The sequence below is a fragment of the Triticum aestivum genome, chromosome 5D (assembly GCF_018294505.1).
Source record: "Triticum aestivum cultivar Chinese Spring chromosome 5D, IWGSC CS RefSeq v2.1, whole genome shotgun sequence".
In the NCBI taxonomy this organism is placed as follows: Eukaryota; Viridiplantae; Streptophyta; class Magnoliopsida; order Poales; family Poaceae; genus Triticum; species Triticum aestivum.
In genome coordinates this window covers 18,299,953-18,319,142 of record NC_057808.1, presented here as the reverse complement: position 1 = coordinate 18,319,142, position 19,190 = coordinate 18,299,953, and the positions used below count along the sequence as shown (strand labels likewise).

At 47.4% G+C, this 19,190-nt stretch overlaps 1 pseudogene; it reads right to left on the bottom strand.

Annotated features, from left to right (window-relative positions):
- Nucleotides 1-1,614: 1,614 nt before the first annotated feature.
- LOC123120145 (ABC transporter G family member 48-like) lies at nucleotides 1,615-18,928 on the bottom strand (annotated as a pseudogene).
- Between the last annotated feature and the right edge of the window lie 262 nt (nucleotides 18,929-19,190).

The following is a 19,190-nucleotide window of genomic DNA, read 5'->3' as shown; positions in this document are numbered from 1 at the left end:
GTGGTCGCTCCGCCTAGGTTGCACCAACTTAGGATAAGTAGGCAGTCTCTCTCTCTCTGCGTTGAAGTCCCTAGCCGAATCGGTGCACTCTCACTTTAATAGCACAACCCCGACGCCATGGACCTCTCCCTCAAACGACACCCTCCCCCTACCGGTGTTATGGGGTGTGTTTGGTAGGGTGCATTAAGGGTGTATGAGCGTAAAAGTTCCCAATCTGACCTACTTTTAATTGTTTGGTAGGATGCATGGGCTCACATGAGCTATGCTCAACTGATGCTAAAAAGGGCCCTTAGCTATGTCCATCTCATGCACCCCAGAGAGGGTGCATGGAGGCAGCCATGCTGAAACCAACCCTCATCCCCACCCACCAGACCACGTCCAGATATACTTAATTTTTTAAAAACCGTTCATAATTTCAATTATTGTTTAAATTTTCAAAAAATATTCAGAATTTCAATTTTTTTTTAAATTTTTGAAAAAGTTCAGAATTTCAAATTTTGTTTGAATTTTCGGAAATGTTCAGAATTTAAAATTGTTTAAATTTTCAAAAACTGTTCAGCATTTCAATTTTTTTTTAATTTTCAAAAAATGTTTAGATTTTCAAATTTCATTTAAATTTTAAAAAATGTTCAAAATTTCATTTTTTAATTTAAAAAATGTTCAGAATTACAAATTTGGTTTATTTTTAAAAATTCAAAATTCAATTTATTAAAAAAATTCATAAAATTTCAGAATATGTTTTTCAAAAAAATTCAAATATGTTTAAATTTTCAAAAAATGTTTAGAATTTTAGATTTAATTTAAATTTTCAAATTTTGTTTATATTCTCAATAAAAGTTCAGAATTTCAAAATATGTTTATTTTTTTTCATATTTTTTAGTTTTGTTCACCATTTAAAATAATTATTCGGAATTCAAAATTGTTCAGCATGTCTAAACACATGCAGGCTGCCAAACAACGTCTCAGCTCAGCATGTCTCAGCGCATACACCGCTGCCAAACAACAACAAATGCATGGACTCAGCATGTATGAGAGGAGAACAACTAGGTTAGGTCCATACATGCTACCAAATGTCCCAGTTTATCATCGTAATCCTATCTTTGTGAGAGTGTAGTCATGTCATCCGGGATGTACGTAGAACCACTCTTCTTGTTGTAGCAAAGACCGAGGTGATTGAATGGTTCCCTTGATCGATTATACTCCCTCTGTTCCTGAATATAAGTCCCTTTAGAGATTTCACTATGGACTACATACGAAGCGAAATGAGTGAATCTACACTCTAAAATATTTCTATATACATCCGTATGTTGTTTGTAGTGGAATCTCTAAAAAGACTTATATTTAGGAACGGAGGGAGTACATTTCATTCCTAGTTGGCGGCAAATTGAATTGACCCACCTGAATAAATCTCTGAATCCCGTGAAGGAATTAACAAAGACCAATGATAAATCCGCTTCCAGTGAGATAGAAAGTTTTTACATAAGGGTCACAGTATATTTATTAGACAAAAAATGAACCAAATTACACTTTGACAACAACCGACAGACCAAAAATGAACGTTTCCATATATATACTTATATTTGATAACAATAATAATGGTAAAAATGGGGCCAGCATATCACTACAAACTCTAAATAGTAGAGTTTATGCAACAATGTCTATGTATGTATCCTACTACTTCTACTATACAGATATACACACAAACTATAGATTTGGACGTCTGCATTCCTAACGTTTCTGGAAGTTCAACACCTTGATGGAGTAGGCAAACACCAAGAAGAAGCCGATTACGTACGCGAAATGCGCGAGCACGACATACCCAAGGAAATCGTGCTTAATGCCCATACTGTCCTCCAAGAATTGCTTCACCACCACGGAGCTCCCACCGGTGATCGACACAGGGCTGGTGTTATCGCCAAATTGCGACCCGATGACGCCATATATGGTCCAGGACACCGGGTTTGCCCAGTAGTATCACCTCCACCAAATTGGTATTAATTGCATGCAACAACAACCAACATCACGACCTCACCTCGGTCAATGGATCCAGTTAGTTAATCGACACGTGACACAGGTGGCTCACTTACCGGTCTCGTAACGAGGAACCCAGAGAAAAGGTTCCAAAGGGGGAGTACAAAGGCTATGATTATGTTTGCGAGCATGGCAGATGAGCTCAACGCCACCAGCATCATGCCAAACAATGTGAAGTAGTTGAAGCAGGAAATTATGAAGAAGAGGAAATAGAAGAACTTTGCAGCTTTCCACTCATATCCAATCATCGAATAGATGATCAACGTGTATTCAATCCCCTGCACGATGTTGTACATCACCTCCACGCACGTCTGCACGAATCAAAAATTTGCACAATCTTGAGAATCATACCAACTTTGAAATTTGTGCCCTTTCATCTAGACAAGCTCAATGAATCTAAACAATGAATGAATTTTCAATGAAAATGGGTATGAAATTAAGATCGACAAATTACCTGAGCTAATGCATAGGATAATGGAGAGTACATCCCTGCCGCCTTTTCACGGTAGAAAACTGTTCGCTCAATTGCCACAACAGGCTGAACTGTGATACAGTTGGCAGACCCAAGGAAAAAGACCGCAGCATAAGTGGCTCCAAGTAGATTGGATAAATCTTGTTGCGAGTTTCTGCACACAAGAAAAAAAGCATTAGTGCCTCCACAGAAGCTAATACATAATCATTCAACAATCCCAACTATAGAAAAAGGATAGGGTCATACATTTTTGTCCCCTTCTGCCAAAAAACCGTGCCAAATACAAGGGCATAGATCAACGTCATAAGGAAGCGCATGGCGTTGTGGGCTGGATTCTTCCAATAAGATTTGTATTGCTTCCAGAAGTTTGCAACACATTGGTTGTAGAAATTCTGAGAATACTTTGTAGGAAATGAGAGATCCTCGTAGCCTGGCGGGGGAATGCTTAATTCCTTAATAAGTTCTTGGTTTTTCCTGCTCATATTTGAGAAATAGGAACTCAATGTTGACATAAGAAATGAAAACAACTGCAATTCTGGCACTCCATTTCAAGATAATGCGTACTTGTTTTAAAGGAATCAACAGCCAATGGATAAAATTAGTGAAAGGTTGCGCTCAAGATTCAACAAATGAGGCTACTTACCTATAAAGGTCAGAATCAGCATAAATGTCAGCAAAATTTATGTTCAGGCGAGCCTCGGCTGAAGGGGAGCTAACTTCCAGCATCCATGTTGCAGGATTATATCCTTCTGTGATCTTTTCAACACCTGGAATTGCCTGCAATGCAATGACAACCTTTTCAGTTAGGTTTTTCACTTTTCCAAGTTAAATCTTCAATGACTTCTTCTAAGCCTGTAAAATCTTGCTGCCACACGTCAACATGTAAACTAAGGAAACTAACCTCAAAATATTCAACTATTTTATGAGAGTAGTGACCAAGTTCACCAGCATAAATAACCCGTCCGCCTCTTTTCATAAGCAGAAGCTATAAAAGGAACCAACAGTGAGTTATTTGCATTTCTAAAAGTTGTAAAAATATAATGCATGTGTGTGTGTGTGTGTGTAGAGAGAGAGAGAGAGAGAGTAACTCATCAAAAGAGTCGAATATATCGATGCTGGGTTGATGAATTGTGCAAACCACAGTTCGGCCAGTGTTAACTGTATTTTTCACCGCCCACATTACAATCGCCGCGGCTCTAGCATCAAGACCAGAAGTTGGCTCATCCATGAATATGATTGAAGGATTTGCTACCAGCTCCACGGCAATTGTCAGTCTCTTTCTTTGTTCAGTGGATAACCCGTCCACTCCAGGAAGACCAACCATAGCATTACGCAACACATCAAGCTCTACAAGAGTCATGACTTCCTCCACAAATATCTGCAAGGGCGAAGATTAGTCTGAAACAGTTACTGTTTGAAGTTCAAACATAAAGAACACCGCATCTTTACTTGAATCTAAAACATGGCTGGACTATATATATATATATATATATATACCTTTCTCGTTTTTTCGTCAACATCTGAGGAAAGACGCAGCCAGGCAGAGTAGAGAATGGATTCATAGACAGTAACATTTGGTGAATGGATATCAGTCTGTTCACAATAGCCACTGATGCGGGCAAAAGTTTCTTGTTTTTTAGGGTAACCAGAGAGGGTGATACTTCCTTCAATAGACCCACTAGTTTTCCTTCCTGCCAGGACATCCATTAGAATGGTTTCCCCAGCTCCACTCACACCAACTAATGCTGTCAGAACACCTGGCCTAAAAGCACCACTGATATCGGAGAGCAACTGGAGACGACTTTCGGCGAATCCTTGCTCTCTCATTTCCTGAAACACAAGTTGAGAAATTTTTTGTTAGACCACATCTGCAGATAATGTTATCATACATGATGAGTTTATGCCCTCCTAAAACGATACGTGTGAGTAGAAAGATAGGTAGGCTTACTGCAGGCATGTCCACGTAATAGTTAACATGGTTGAAAGAAAGTGAAAGAGGCTGGAAAGGCAAGGTGATTTGTGACCGAGTTGGTCGATTTGTGGCTTCATCTGCACAAATTGTTAACTAATTAGCATTATTGCTAACAGCTTCAAGTGGCTTGATAAATAGTACAAAGACTTAAGAACTCACCTATAGGCATTGAAGTGTTTGTCTCATTCTCATTCTCCTCGTCTGAAACTGTATTTGAGCTGCTGCCAACTGGATGAGAACAAATCAGTAAGTACCTTGCTCACTAAGGCATCAATCAATAAGTAAACAAACCAGAAGAAAAGAAAAGAATGCTACTCACAGCTCAAATACGTAAGTGCCAGAAGGTACAATATGTTGAACAGAATAGCGAATCCTACAATGGCTCCGATGGAAACCCAAAATCCCGAGTCTCCAGTAAACAATCCTCTGGATTTAAGAATAGCCTCGCCTACTGTTCTTGCAGCGATAGATGTATCATTGTTTGGCTGTAGTAAAAATGAAAAGGTCCAGCATTAGTTGATATGTCGTCACCTTGACACCACTAGGATGTAATGATCCCTTGCCGTCCAGCTTAGAAGAAACTAAAAGAAAGACAGGGTTCTAAGAAAAACTTACGTTGGCCCACCTAAGTAAGCCCAGATCCACCATGGTCGGATATCACCTGTTCACGTTAAAAATCAGGATGGAGAAGGTTTACTTTCATCCATGCAAATGAGATTTATCATGCCAAGCTTTTCATGACAGGGTGCTTACCTCTAGGTATGACAAACCCTCCAAATATAAAAATAACAAGGATCACAAACATCCCCAAGGTATTGGCCACAACCATTGATTTCAAAACAGCACCAAGAAATCGGAATAAACCCATTGCCATTTGGTGAGTAAGGAAGAAAGCTAAAAGGTGACGAAAGAACCTGCAATGAGCACATAGATGAATAATGGACTAACGAAATCAAAGCTTAAATGCAAAAGTTAATATACGGATGTATACCTTCCTGCAGCAGGTGCAAAGCCCATCACGTAGTATGTGAGGATGACCCATACCGAGGACTCCACAAGAGAAACGGGAACTTTCGAGATGATGTTTACCAGTCCAAAGGTCCATGGAGGAAAGAACAAGAAATCTCTCTGTTTGTAGAACGTAGGAAGCATTTTAATAGTAAACTGTAGCTCAGCAAACCCATTGAACAAGACGGTGATTAAACTGAAAGTCAGAGCACCAAAGAATTTGGCGCTGTCAGAAATCTGCCCATATGGCATCTTTGTTCTGAGGAACACAGTCATGGCCACGAGCCCAAGGATGAGCAACTGGGTAACCTTGAAGATGTAGATGAAGGAGTTGCGCTTCATCAACAACAGCTCTCTCGACATCACTGTCTTGAATGACTCCCAGCTGGATTGCCCATACTTACTGGTGGTCAGCGCTGCAGGATGAGTTTTGGACTTGTCGAAAGGAATTTGCAGCTCCTTGAGCATCTGCTGGCCTACGTGGAATGACTTGAATCGTTCGGCAAACTCTGGGACAGACACGTGACGATACTGCTCCTGGTCAAGGTACCAGTACTGTTGCTGGTCTTTCTTGGAAGTGACCTCCTGAAGGAAGTCAGCAACTCCTTTCCTTTCAGGGCACCTAAAACCAGCAGCTTCAAAGAATTCCAAGATGTTGTCGCGTGGCCCATGGTACACTATCTACCCTTCTGATAGCAGAATAATGTCAACAAACAGGTTGTAGGTCTCTGGCGGTGGTTGCAGGAGGGAGATCATCACGGTCTCATTCATCACATGGACCAATTGCCCTATGTATTTCACAATCTGAAATGTGCTAGAGCTGTCCAAACCAGTGGAAATTGTTAGACTATGTAATTGTATTACGTATAGCTTCTGTATACCTAACCGTGTATGGTTAGGATTTGTACTTTGTACCTATGTAACACCAATATATATACAACTCACGCCACCCCTAAAGGGCTGTGCGATTCATCAAAAGAAGTCTACGTCTAATATGGTATCAGCTTAGTTACGATCGTTGCTTCCGCTGCCGCCACGATCGCATCTATGGCCTCGGTGCCGGCCGCCGCAGCTGCGATTCCTCCCGCATCAGCCGCCGCTCCGGCCGTCCCGGCCTCTCCGTTTTTGGCTTCTCCACCGCTGCTTTCCCTGGCTGGCGCCTCCATGGCTGCCACTGCCCAGGGCTCTGCCGTGCCACCGTCGCCAGTCGTCGGCGACTCCGCCGCTCAGCCGCCGGCGGGCTCCTATGGCGCCGCCGTCCCGTCTGCACCGTATGGTGCCGCTCCAGCCGCCAGTCACCAGGGCGCTGTCCTGCATCCGTATGGAGTCCCGCCAGCAGGCTCCTACGGCGCCGCTCCGTATACACATTACCAGGGCGCTGCCCCGTATCTTCATCAGCAATCCGGCTCGGGTGGCGTCCCGCCTCTGCACTCGGACGTGCATCACCAGGGCATCTCGTATGTGCCCTACGGAGCGGCACATCCACATCAGGGTGCTTCGTCCCTGCAACAGCCGCCGGTGGCCGGCTCCTACGGCGTCGCGCTGGCTAGTCAGTGGTCGGCTCCCTCTCCGCTGCAGCAGTCCTATGGCCACGCTGCCCCGTTGGCCTGCGCCTACCCGCCAACCTCGGTGCCTGCGTCTCCTTACGGTGCGCCCGCTTCATACGGAGCGCCCTACGGCGGTGCATCGACGGAGCTGGTGGCTTCGTCCGCCGTGCCGAGTGGTCCTTCACCCCCGGTTTTTTATGCGCCGCCGCCGCCTTCGGATTATGGTGTATCTCATGCACCGTTCTACTTTGCGCATCTCATCCCGGTGAAGTTGACGACGGATAACTATCTGTCATGGCGTGCTCAGGTCTTACCACTTCTCCGCAGTCGTTACTTGGAGGGGTTTGTTGATGGCACTCTGCCGTGCCCGCTGCCATACCATCCAGGGCATCATGCGTGGGTGGCTCAGGATCAGGCCATCCTCTCCGCCATCCAGTCCTCTCTTACGGAGGGGGTCTCGTCACTGGTCATCTTCGCCTCTACATCTCGGGACGCGTGGACGGCTCTTCACACCAGTTTTGCTTCGCAGTCTCAGGCGCGGGCTCATGCCATTCGCACTGCGCTTGGGGAGGTGAAGCTTCATGATCTCACCGTCACTGACTACTTCAACAAGGTGAGGGGTATGGCTGACACACTTGCCTCCATTGGCAAGGAGCTTGGTCCGGAGGAGTTCACTTCCTATGTACTCAACGGACTGAGCGACGACTATGATAATTTGGTGGAGAATATCAATGGTCGTGACACTCCCATCCAGCCACGAGAGTTGTACGCACGTCTCCTTGCTACCGAGCAGCGCATCCAGGCTCGCGCCGGTCTACGTCGAGTTTTCCTTCCGCCAACGCTGCAACACGTGGGAAGGGCAAGCCCTCCAAGCCACCAACGGGTGGTAAGCCTCCGCCGACCGCGACTAATTCGCGGAACACCACTACCTCGACAGGAGGTCGAGTCCGTGCCTGTTGCCCTTCATGTGGTGCTCAGATTCCCTGCCAGCTATGTGGGCTTGATGGTCACCTTGCTTCTCGTTGCCATCGTCGCTTCAAGCAGGATTTCTTGGGGCTTGGGAACAATGGCAAGGGCAATGAGAAGCAGGCTGCCCTCGCGACTCATGAGCAGGGGCATACTCCTTCTTACCCAGTTGATGCATCTTGGTACATGGATACGGGGGCTACCAATCACCTGACGAGTGAGATGGGCAAGCTCTCTACACAGGAGCCGTACCATGGACACGATCAGGTTCGCACCGCTAATGGGGAAGGTATGCACATCTCACATATTGGTCAGGCATCACTTCTTACACATCGATCCAAACAATTACGTCTTCTTAATGTCCTTCGTGTTCCCTCTGTTTCACGTAGTTTGCTTTCAGTTCCTAAACTTACTCGTGATAATAATGTTCTTGCTGAATTTCATCCTTTTCATTTTTTTGTTAAGGATCGGGACACGAGGGACGTACTTCTTAGAGGTCGACTACGCAATAATGGTCTTTATGCGCTTGATGTGCCACCAGCTCCCAGTGCCTTCAGTGGTGTTCGTGTGTCTCCATCACATTGGCATGCACGCCTTGGTCATCCTGCCACTCCCATCGTTCGCCATGTACTTCATCGTCATGAGCTTCCAGTTGTGTCCATTAAACATGTTGATGCAGTTTGTGATGCCTGTCAGCAAGGCAAGAGTCATCAGCTTCCGTTTTCTGAGTCGAGTCGTGTAGTCCATAAACCGCTTGAACTTGTGTTTTCAGATGTATGGGGCCATGCTCAAACCTCTGTTAGTGGCCATAATTACTATGTTAGTTTTATTGATGCTTACAGTCGGTTCACTTGGCTTTATCTTCTTAAACGCAAATCTGATGTGTTTAATGTTTTCTTGCAATTCCAAGCGCATGTTGAGCGTCTGCTCAATCACAAAATCATTCACGTGCAATCAGATTGGGGGGGGGGGTGAGTATCACAACCTCAACGCATTCTTTAATAAGCTTGGAATCACACATCGTGTGTCTTGTCCTTATATACATCAGCAAAATGGTGTAGCCGAGCGTAAGCATTGCCATATAGTTGAGACTGGTCTTGCTTTGCTTGCCCATGCCTCCGTTCCTTTCCGGTTTTGGAGTGATGCGTTTTCCACTGCATGCTTTCTTATTAATAGACTTCCTACACGACTCCGTCAGATGAAAACACCACTTGAACTCTTGCTGAATGAAACTCCTGATTATACTTTTCTCAAGGTCTTTGGGTGTGCGTGTTGGCCTCATCTTCGTCCATATAACCAACGCAAGTTGGAGTTTCGGTCTAAACAGTGCGTGTTTCTTGGTTATAGTTCTCTTCATAAAGGGTACAAGTGTCTTCATGTTCCCTCTAACCGCGTCTACATCTCTCGTGATGTGGTGTTTGATGAGAATGTTTTTCCTTTTTCTGCACTTTCGGACACCTCCACCACTCCCACTACACCTAAGAACTCTACTTTACCTTTGCCTGTTCAATTTGTAGATGCTGCATATACTCCCTCGTTGCTACCTAACCATGGTGCAGGTATTGGGCGAGGAGCGCGACTTGAGCTCCTGGATGATTCGTCGCATGTTGTCGCTCGGGAACTCGATGGTGCGTGTTTAGGGGATGTTTCTCCTGTGCATGGCACATGCATCAGCACCCCTTCGCCTCCCTTTGGCCCCTCGTCCGCTGGCTCGCTGGCGCAGGCCCAGCCAGCTGCCGCTGCTTCGTTCGGGCCGCGACCTGGGCTGGCACCCGAGCAGGCTGAGCCAGCTGTCGATGCTTCGTGCGGGCCGCGCCCTGGCCTGGCACCCGAGCCGGCTGAGTTGGCTGCTGCTTTGGCTCCGCGCGGGGCGCGTCCTAGTCCGCTCGAGCTGGCTGAGCCGGCTGCTGCTGCTTCGACCCCAGGCAGGTCAGCCCCGCCAGACCGCATGCCTGGCCAGGTGTTGCCTCGCTCGCCTGGTTCGGCCGCCTCTCCATCGACCCCTGCGTGGTCCTCTGCTCCACATGACGCGCCTGAGACTGGTGATTCGTCTGTGTCGTTGTCACCATCTTCTTCGACTGCATCTCCGACACCACCTCCGCCACCACCTTTGCCACCTACCGCTACTCGACGTGCTCATACACGCAGTCAGAGTGGTATTTTTCGCACAAAAGAGCGCAGAGATGGCACGGTTGCGTGGATTGCGGCGTGTGTGGCGCAGACGGAGGCTGACCCCGGTGCTGAGCCTCGACATTTTCAGGCGGCTCTTCGGATTCCTCACTGGCGTACTGCCATGGAACAGGAGTTTCAGGCTCTTCAGCGGAATGATACTTGGCGCCTTGTTCCTCCCATGTCTGGTGTCAACATTATTGACTCCAAGTGGGTGTTCAAGGTCAAGAAGCATGCGGATGGGTCTATCGAGCGCTACAAGGCGCGACTTGTGGCGAAAGGCTTTAAGCAAAGGTACGGTCTTGATTATGAGGATACGTTCAGTCCAGTTGTCAAACCTACCACTATCCGTCTGCTTCTGTCCTTGGCTGTTACCAAAGGGTGGTCTCTGCGTCAGCTTGATGTTCAGAACGCTTTTCTTCATGGGGTCTTGGAGGAAGAGGTGTATATGCGGCAACCTCCGGGTTTTGTTGATCCTGCTCGTCCACATCATCTGTGCCGTCTCGTTAAGGCACTCTATGGACTTAAATAGGCTCCACGTGCATGGCATGCACGACTTGGCTCAGTGCTTCGATGTCTTGGCTTTGTTCCATCCACTACTGACACGTCTCTGTTTCTGCTACATCGTCCCGAGGTTACTATGTATCTGCTGGTCTATGTTGATGACATTATTCTTATCAGCTCCTCAGAGGCCGCCGCTGATCGTCTGTTGTCTGCTCTGGGTGGTCATTTTGCTGTCAAGGATCTGGGTGCCCTCCATTACTTTCTTGGTCTGGAGGTTTCACGGTCTCCTGCTGGTTTGACTCTCACTCAGCATAAGTACTCCTTGGACCTACTGCGACGTGCTGGTATGTTGCATTGCAAGCATGCTAATACCCCTATGTCTGCGACAGATCGGTTATCAACCTTGGATGGTGCCTTGCTTTCTTCAGATGATGCTACAGAGTACCGCAGTGTGGTTGGTGGTCTGCAGTACTTGACTATCACACGCCCGGATATCTCCTATGCGGTTAACCGTGTGTGCCAGTATCTTCATGCTCCTCGGACATCACACTGGTCAGCTGTGAAGCGTATACTGCGTTATCTCTCTCATACTGTCACCTATGGCTTGCATCTTCGGTCTACCTCCTCGAGTGCTCTCTCTGCGTTCTCTGATGCAGATTGGGCTGGGAGCCTGGATGACCGTCGATCAACGGGGGGCTATGCTGTCTTCTTTGGTCGCAACTTGATCGCCTGGAGTGCGCGCAAGCAGGCCACAGTATCTCGGAGTAGCACTGAAGCAGAGTACAAGGCGGTTGCCAATGCCACGGCTGAGCTCATTTGGGTACAGTCTCTGTTGAGAGAGTTGGGAGTCTCTCAAGGGCAGCCACCAATTCTTTGGTGTGATAATATTGGTGCGACGTACCTTTCATCTAACCCTGTATTTCATGCTCGTACCAAGCACATCGAAGTTGACTATCATTTTGTGAGGGAACGTGTTGCACAGAAGCTTCTTCATATCAAGTTCATCTCCTCCAAAGATCAACTTGCTGACATCTTCACGAAGCCACTTCCACAACCTCAGTTTGAAAGTTGTAGGCGCAATCTTAACTTGCTTTGTACTTCAGGCTACAGTTAAGATTGAGGGAGGGTGTTAGACTATGTAATTGTATTACGTATAGCTTCTGTATACCTAACCGTGTATGGTTAGGATTTGTACTTTGTACCTATGTAACACCAATATATATACAACTCACGCCACCCCTAAAGGGCTGTGCGATTCATCAAAAGAAGTCTACGTCTAATAGAAATTTCATCCATGAACAAAGCTCTTGCAGGTCCTGTGTAACATCCCGGATGTAACTTTTCATATTTGTAACTCTAACTCTTGCCATTTTCGGCTATGGGTTATGATATTCCCTCCGTGGTCGGGTTTTGTCTTTCGTTTTGCATTTTGTTTTTGTCATGCATCTCATATCATGTCATCGTGTGCATTGCATTTGCATACGTTGTTCGTTTCATGCATCCGAGCATTTTCCCCGTTGTCCGTTTTGCAATCCGACACTCCCACCTCCTCCGGCGCACTCCTCTTGTTTTCTTTTCGTGAGCGGGTGTTAAACGTTCTCGGAATGGACCGAATCTTGCCAAGTGGCCTTGGTATACCACCAGTAGACTACCTGTCAAGTTTCGTGCCATTTGGAGGTCGTTTGGTACTCTAACGGTTAACCGGGTAACCGCAAAGTCCGTTTGTGTGTTGCAGCAAAACCCCCCTCCAAACAGCCCAAAACCCCCTGTAAGTCACTTCCATGCTCTAGGTCGTTCGATCACGATCGTGTGGGCGAAAACCGCACTCCATTTGGAGTCTCCTAACTCCCTCTAGCTATATATATGTGAGTCCTCCCGAAATCTTCGCAGATCAAACCTTAACCCTCTCCCTCCGCGCGCCGGACGAAACGCGCCGCCGCCCCCGTCCAACCGGCGCCTGCCACGTCACCCGACCCACCGCCCGTACCCCGCGCCGCCCGCGGCCCGCCGGGCCCGTACGCCGCCCCCGCGGGCCCGTGCCTCCTCCGTCCGCGCCCGAGCCGCGCGGCTCCGCCCCGCCCGCGCGCGTCGCCGCCGTCTGCGCTCCGCCGCCCTCCGCCGCCATCGCCAGCCCCGCGCACCGCCGCAGTCGCCGGCCGTGCGCCCCGCCGCCGCCGCCGTTCCCGAGGACCCCCGCGCCGTCGCCTCCCTCCGCCGAGCGGCGCCCAAGCCCGCGCCGCCGCCTCCTTCCTCGACGCCGGCGCCTCCTTCCTCTCCGCCCGAGCCCCGACCGGCCCCGTCCCTCCTCCGGTCTCCTCCACCCTCGAGCTCCGGCGACGAGCCCGCTGCCCCGGCGAACCGTGCCTCGATCCGATCTGGAACAGAAGGCTGACCCGAAATCCCTTCGAATATTCTCCGAGTCCCGAAGTTTTCACAGTATATGCTCCTGTTCATCGCATCATAACTCTCTGCATATAGCTTCGTTTCGTGCGTGTAATATATCGAAATGTTCGTCTCTAGATGCTCTTCATTTTGTTCCATTGCACCATGTTCATTTGAGTCCATCCTGATGCCCAAATCTCTGGTGCAAGAGTGCTAATTGCTGTTATCTGCTGTTACTTATCAGATCTTGGTGATTTGTTATTTTTGTTGCATTTAATCTGTGCATCTGATGGGCATGAGCTCTACATGTGTTTGGATGTATGCCATGCCATCTTTACATAGGTGTATGCCATGTATTTTTGTGATCTCTGTGGTGACTAGCACAAGCATGCAAACTAGGCTTCGTGATGTTTCTGATTTCAGGGACTTAGTAATTTCTCTAAGTCTGTGACTGCTGTTATTTTGTTGCTATGTATCCATGTGTCTACATAGAGATCCATGCTTAGTTTGGAGATGTTAAGTAAGGATGTTTTGTAGATATGTTGTAGTTGATCCATTCATGCCCTTGTTTGCAATTATGGAGTGCCATAGCATGACTCACTCTTGCTCTACTTTTGCTATAAAATATTTCTGGCAGATTGTTAACATGATATTCAATGTTGCCAAGCTTGTTGTAGTTGTTTCATACATGCTATGTACTTTCTCTTGCCATGGATTGCTTCATAAACATTCCATCTTGCTGTAGGTATGCTTGTTTTGTCATGCATAGCTTTGTGGTAAGTGCATCAAGCTCACCAAGATGCCCTCATAATGTCTGTTTCTGCCATGCTCTGTTTTCTGCTAAGTATGAAACCTGTTAACGAAACTTGCTATGTTTACATGGTTGCCATCATATCTTCTGGCTTTTTTGGCGTATGGTCAGTAAGGGAATTTTGTCATATGCATTTAGTAGATTACTGTCATGCCTTGTTTTGCTATGTTAAGTTCCTGTAGCATGTTGATTTCGTGCTCTGAACATTGCTACCTGATACTGTTTCAGTCATGTCCAGTAATTTCTCCAAGTCTGTGAACCTGTTATCTTTTGCATTTTTTCCATGCCTGTTTGAACCTTCTGTGGTGTGAACTAGCCGTAGCTCAGTGTTCATCTTTTGTCAAGCATCTCCTGTAGACTACTGTCATATGCTTTGTTGCTATGTTGGAGTGCTGTAGCATTGTTACTTGTTGCATTCTAAGTGCTATCATGCTGTTAATCGCAGATTCGTGTCATTCTTGTTTTGCTTGCCATTTACAAACCGTGCATCCGTTTCCAGTGATCTTTATATCGATTTCAACCGAAATCATCTCATCTTTCCAGTGGCATGCTTGGTTTGCCAAGTTACTGCCATGTTCATCATTTTTCGTCCGGAGCACGCATATGCATCGCATACCATATCTCGCATATGATACATGTTTTGCATCATGTTGCTTGTGCATTTCTTGTGATTGATTGTGGTTCCGTTGCTTGTGTTCTTGTTTTGGGTAGAGCCGAGAGACGAGTACGCTTACGAGGATCAAACTTTCGACAACTCTGAGAACCTTGCAGGCAAGATGACCATACCCTCGAAATCACTTCTATCTTTGCTTTGCTAGTTGTTCGTTTTATTGCCATGCCGCGCTACCTACCACTTGCTATATCATGCCTCCCATATTGCCATGTCAAGCCTCTAACCATCCTTTTCTAGCAAACCGTTGTTTGGCTAAGTTACCGCTTTTGCTCAGCCCTTCTTATAGCGTTGCTAGTTGCAGGTGAAGTTGAAGTTTGTTCCATGTTGAAACATGGATATTTTGGAATATCACAATATCTCTTATTTAATTAATGCATCTATATATTTGGTAAAGGGTGGAAGGCTCGGCCTTATGCCTGGTGTTTTGTTCCATTCTTGCCGCCCTAGTTTTCGTCATACCGGTTTTATGTTCCTTGAGTTTGCGTTCCTTACGCGGTTGGGTGATTTATGGGACCCCCTTGACAGTTCGCCTTGAATAAAACTCCTCCAGCAAGGCCCAACCTTGGTTTTACCATTTGCCACCTAAGCATTTTCCCCCGGGTTTTCGCGAGCCCGAGGGTCATCTTTATTTAAACCCCCGGGCCAGTGTTCCTCTGAGTGCTGGTCCAAACTAGAGCCACTTGCAGCGCCACCTTGGGGAAACTCGAGGATTGGTTTTAGTTGTACGTAGTGTTCATCCGGTGTGCCCTAAGAACGAGATATGTGCAGCTCCTATCGGGATTTGTCGGCACATTCGGGCGGCTTTGCTGGTCTTGTTTTACCATTGTCGAAATGTCTTGTAGACTGGGATTCCGAGACTGATCGGGTCTTTCCGGGAGAAGGTTTATCCTTCGTTGACCGTGAGAGCTTATAATGGGCTAAGTTGGGACACCCCTGCAGGGTATTATCTTTCGAAAGCCGTGCCCGCGGTTATGAGGCAGATGGGAATTTGTTAATGCCCGGTTGTAGAGAACTTGTCACTTGACTTAATTAAAATACATCAACCGTGTGTGTAGCCGTGATGGTCTCTTCTCGGCGGAGTCCGGGAAGTGAACACGGTTTCTGGGTTATGTTTGACGTAAGTAGGAGTTCAGGATCACTTCTTGGTCATTACTAGTTGACGACTGTTCCGTTGCTTCTCTTCTCGCTCTCTTTTGCGTATGCTAGCCACCATATATGCTTAGTGTCTGCTGCAGCTCCACCTCATTACATCATCCTTTACTATAAGCTTAAATAGTCTTGATCTCGCGGGTGTGAGATTGCTGAGTCCTCGTGACTCACAGATTCTACCAAAACAGTTGCAGGTGCCGACGATGGCAGTGCAGATGACGCAACCGAGCTCAAGTGGGAGTTCAACGAGGAACGTGGTCGTTACTATGTGTCTTTTCCTGATGATCAGTAGTGGAGCCCAGTTGGAACAATCGGGGATCTAGCATTTGGGGTTATCTTATTTTCATTTGGATTTGACCGTAGTCGGTCTATGTGTGTATTCTGGATGATGTATGATTTATATTTATGTATTGTTTGAAGTGGCGATTGTAAGCCAACTCTCGTTATCCCATTCTTGTTCATTACATGGGATTGTGTGAAGATGACCCTTCTTGCGACAAAACCACAATGCGGTTATGCCTCTAAGTCGTGCCTCGACACGTGGGAGATATAGCCGCATCGTGGGCGTTACATCCTGTTAACATCTCCCCTGCAATCGATACAAGTAACAAATCACACAAGCGTAATACGAATTAAGTAAGAAGAACAATGAATGGAAGGGTTGAATCTAGGTATGCAAGCATACCAGCTGTTACTCACTTCTTTTGGCCGCCAGAAATTCCTCTGATCATGTCATCACTAATGGGCATATCGGCACAAATGTCAAGCCCCAGGACCTGAGAGTGCGGTTTTTGTGAGACTTAAATGGGGGAAATTTTGCTACAGAATTGCATGTAATTGACAGAATAGGATAGTCACCTTGAGAGTAAGATCGGTAACAATATTACTCTCCTGTCCTTGCACGGCAGTAGCTTTCATATAAGCATCGATCTCGGGATCTGGCTTTATGCCAGCTTCACGCTCCCTGGCAGCGAGCTCAGAGAGCATGTCATATCTGGCACCGACGCCTAAGCATCGCCTGGAGAAATCAAGCGTCTCTCTTACGGTCATCTCTGCATTGTGGAGATCGTACTGACTAACATACACACTGGTCCTCTCAGGGTAGAACTCCTCAAATGTATGACCACAGTAAGTGATGTTGCCAGATACCTGGGTGTGTTGCAATATCCATATGATGGTGGTTATTTATTTTTGTATGAGGACACAATGCATAAGCAGAATAAATAAATAAAACAAGATGAGTTGAAACCTTGAGGCTTTTGTCAAGCTTGCCAGTGAGGGCACGCATAAGTGTGCTCTTTCCCGAGGATGGAGGTCCGAGAAGAAGGGTCATCCTGAAAAGCAACAAGAATGATGAGCGGATTTTGTTGCTGATTCGGACTAGATACTGCAAAGTGATTTTGAGTATAGTGCTTTTGTGATAGAGAAACAGAGTAGGAGTGCATAGGAAGAGTAATGGCGTGAGGATTAATTATAGTATAATACCTTGATGGTTTGATGATGCCATTGACGTTTTGGAGTATGTGGATGGTCTTCTTGTTGGAGGAAGCAAGGCGGCCGACGAGACCCTGCAGGCATCAATCATATATATCGTGTTTCTGTAAGCACTAAGTAAATGCAAATCACCATTCTACTAGTAGTAGTAATTAAATCCATATCCATCCATGCATGCATGTATGATGCTTATTATAGTAGAGAAGTAGGAGTAGATGAATGAGAACAATTGTGAATGATCGATGATACTGCAAGGCAAGCCATGCTAGATAGGAGTATTAAGGAAGAAACCGCCAACTCCGGTCGCAAGCTCACAGACATTTGGTCGAACACCTCAAGGACGCCATTGGCTTGGCCGCGAGCTCACGGACATTTTGTCGAACACTTTGGGGACACCATTGGAGAAGGCAGCAATTGGAGTCTTGTTGAGACGAGACGAGACTCGGCGCTGTCCTCTGGAGTAGAGCAGAAGCGATTGATGGATGCCAAGGCCATGATTGATCTGTGGCTAGCCAGGCTGAATTTTCGCCTCCCCTGCCGCCGCCGCCGCCGCGCTGGGAGGGCCAGAGTTGGACGCCCCTTGTCACCAGGACAGGACGCCGTCGAGGAGTGGGAGATGATGCTGCCGTACCCACGAGGGAGTTCTCCATGGTCTCTCTCTCTCTCCATGGCCTTCTCTTCTTGGGTAGAGGGGAGGGGAAGAGAGAGAGGGGTAGGAAGAAGAAAACTGACGTGGCAGGTTGAAGCGTGCGAATCTGGGTGACGTGGCAGGATCACTGGCCACGCCAACAAACGTTTCTCTCTCTATTGGCACAAATCCGGTGACGTGGGATGCTATTATGATCACATCCATCCATCGGTGGGTCAAGATCCTCTGTTGTAGTAGCGCATCGTGTAGTACGGTCACTGTCGTGTGGATCCACCCCATTCGTCATCGGCACAACAACACAGTACAATACTTCAAAGGATCGTAACCATCCACGGGTGTCTCGGAGGGGAGGTGAAAACCAAGTGTTTTATTTATTTATTTATTTTTTGATGAAAAGTTTCAAGTTTTTTTTGAGGGCGAAAAAGTTTCAAGTTCAACTCATATGCATGCATGCATTTAAACAAACTTATTGAAAAGAACAAAATAGAAATTCGAAACTATGAAATCAATCAAATTAACATATACATACAATAAAATACTTATATTCTGAATCTCAATAGTTTTTTAGCAGTGGGGGTGGGGTGACAGAAAAAAAAGGAATTCGAAGTTGAAACCTGGAGGAAGTTTGTGGCCGAGTTCCAGAGCGTGGGCAGCGCCCAGCTGCCGACGAAGGCGTCCACCTGGATGGAGAGGCCCTGGTACCGGACCTCGATCGCCGGCAGGTCGATGCCCACCCGGTCCACACGGTCCCTCCTGGAGTCTCCTAAGGAAGCGCTCGCTGTCGTCCTGGAAGGCGCGCTCGAGCAGCGCCCTGCCGGCCTCGCCGCTGGCGAGGCGGTTGATGTCCACCAGGCCCTCCGTCTCCGTTTTCTCGTGGCCGCCGACGGCGGCATCACCATGGATGACGGCGCGGCGCATGCGGTCATATGTGGGTAGCTTCTCGAGCGCGGCCCAGCGCAGGTTCTCCTCGTCATCGTCGTGGCCCTGCTGCGAGGCGGCGCGGCCGAAGGGGTCCGCCGGCTGGCTATGCATGGAGCGGCGGGAGCCCCAGGAGGCCGCGCTGGCACTGCGGCGGCTGCCCCTGCCCGAGGCCAGCTCCATGACAACGATGGAGGCCTCGCGCGCTAGCTAGCTAGCTGCTAGATGTGGGCAAACAAAAGGAAGGATATGCTACTGGTAGCAACTCCAGTTTGTTCCTCCTGCCCGCATGCATGCATGCATGCAGATGGGCTATCTGTGTGTCTGTCTGTGACCTTTAATTTTCTAGCAGTAGGAAGCAAAGCAAAGCATATATAGGGAAGGGAAGGGAGGTCATGCGTGCATGTAATGTTGGGCATAAGCCACCGCAGGACGCGTCGGGTGC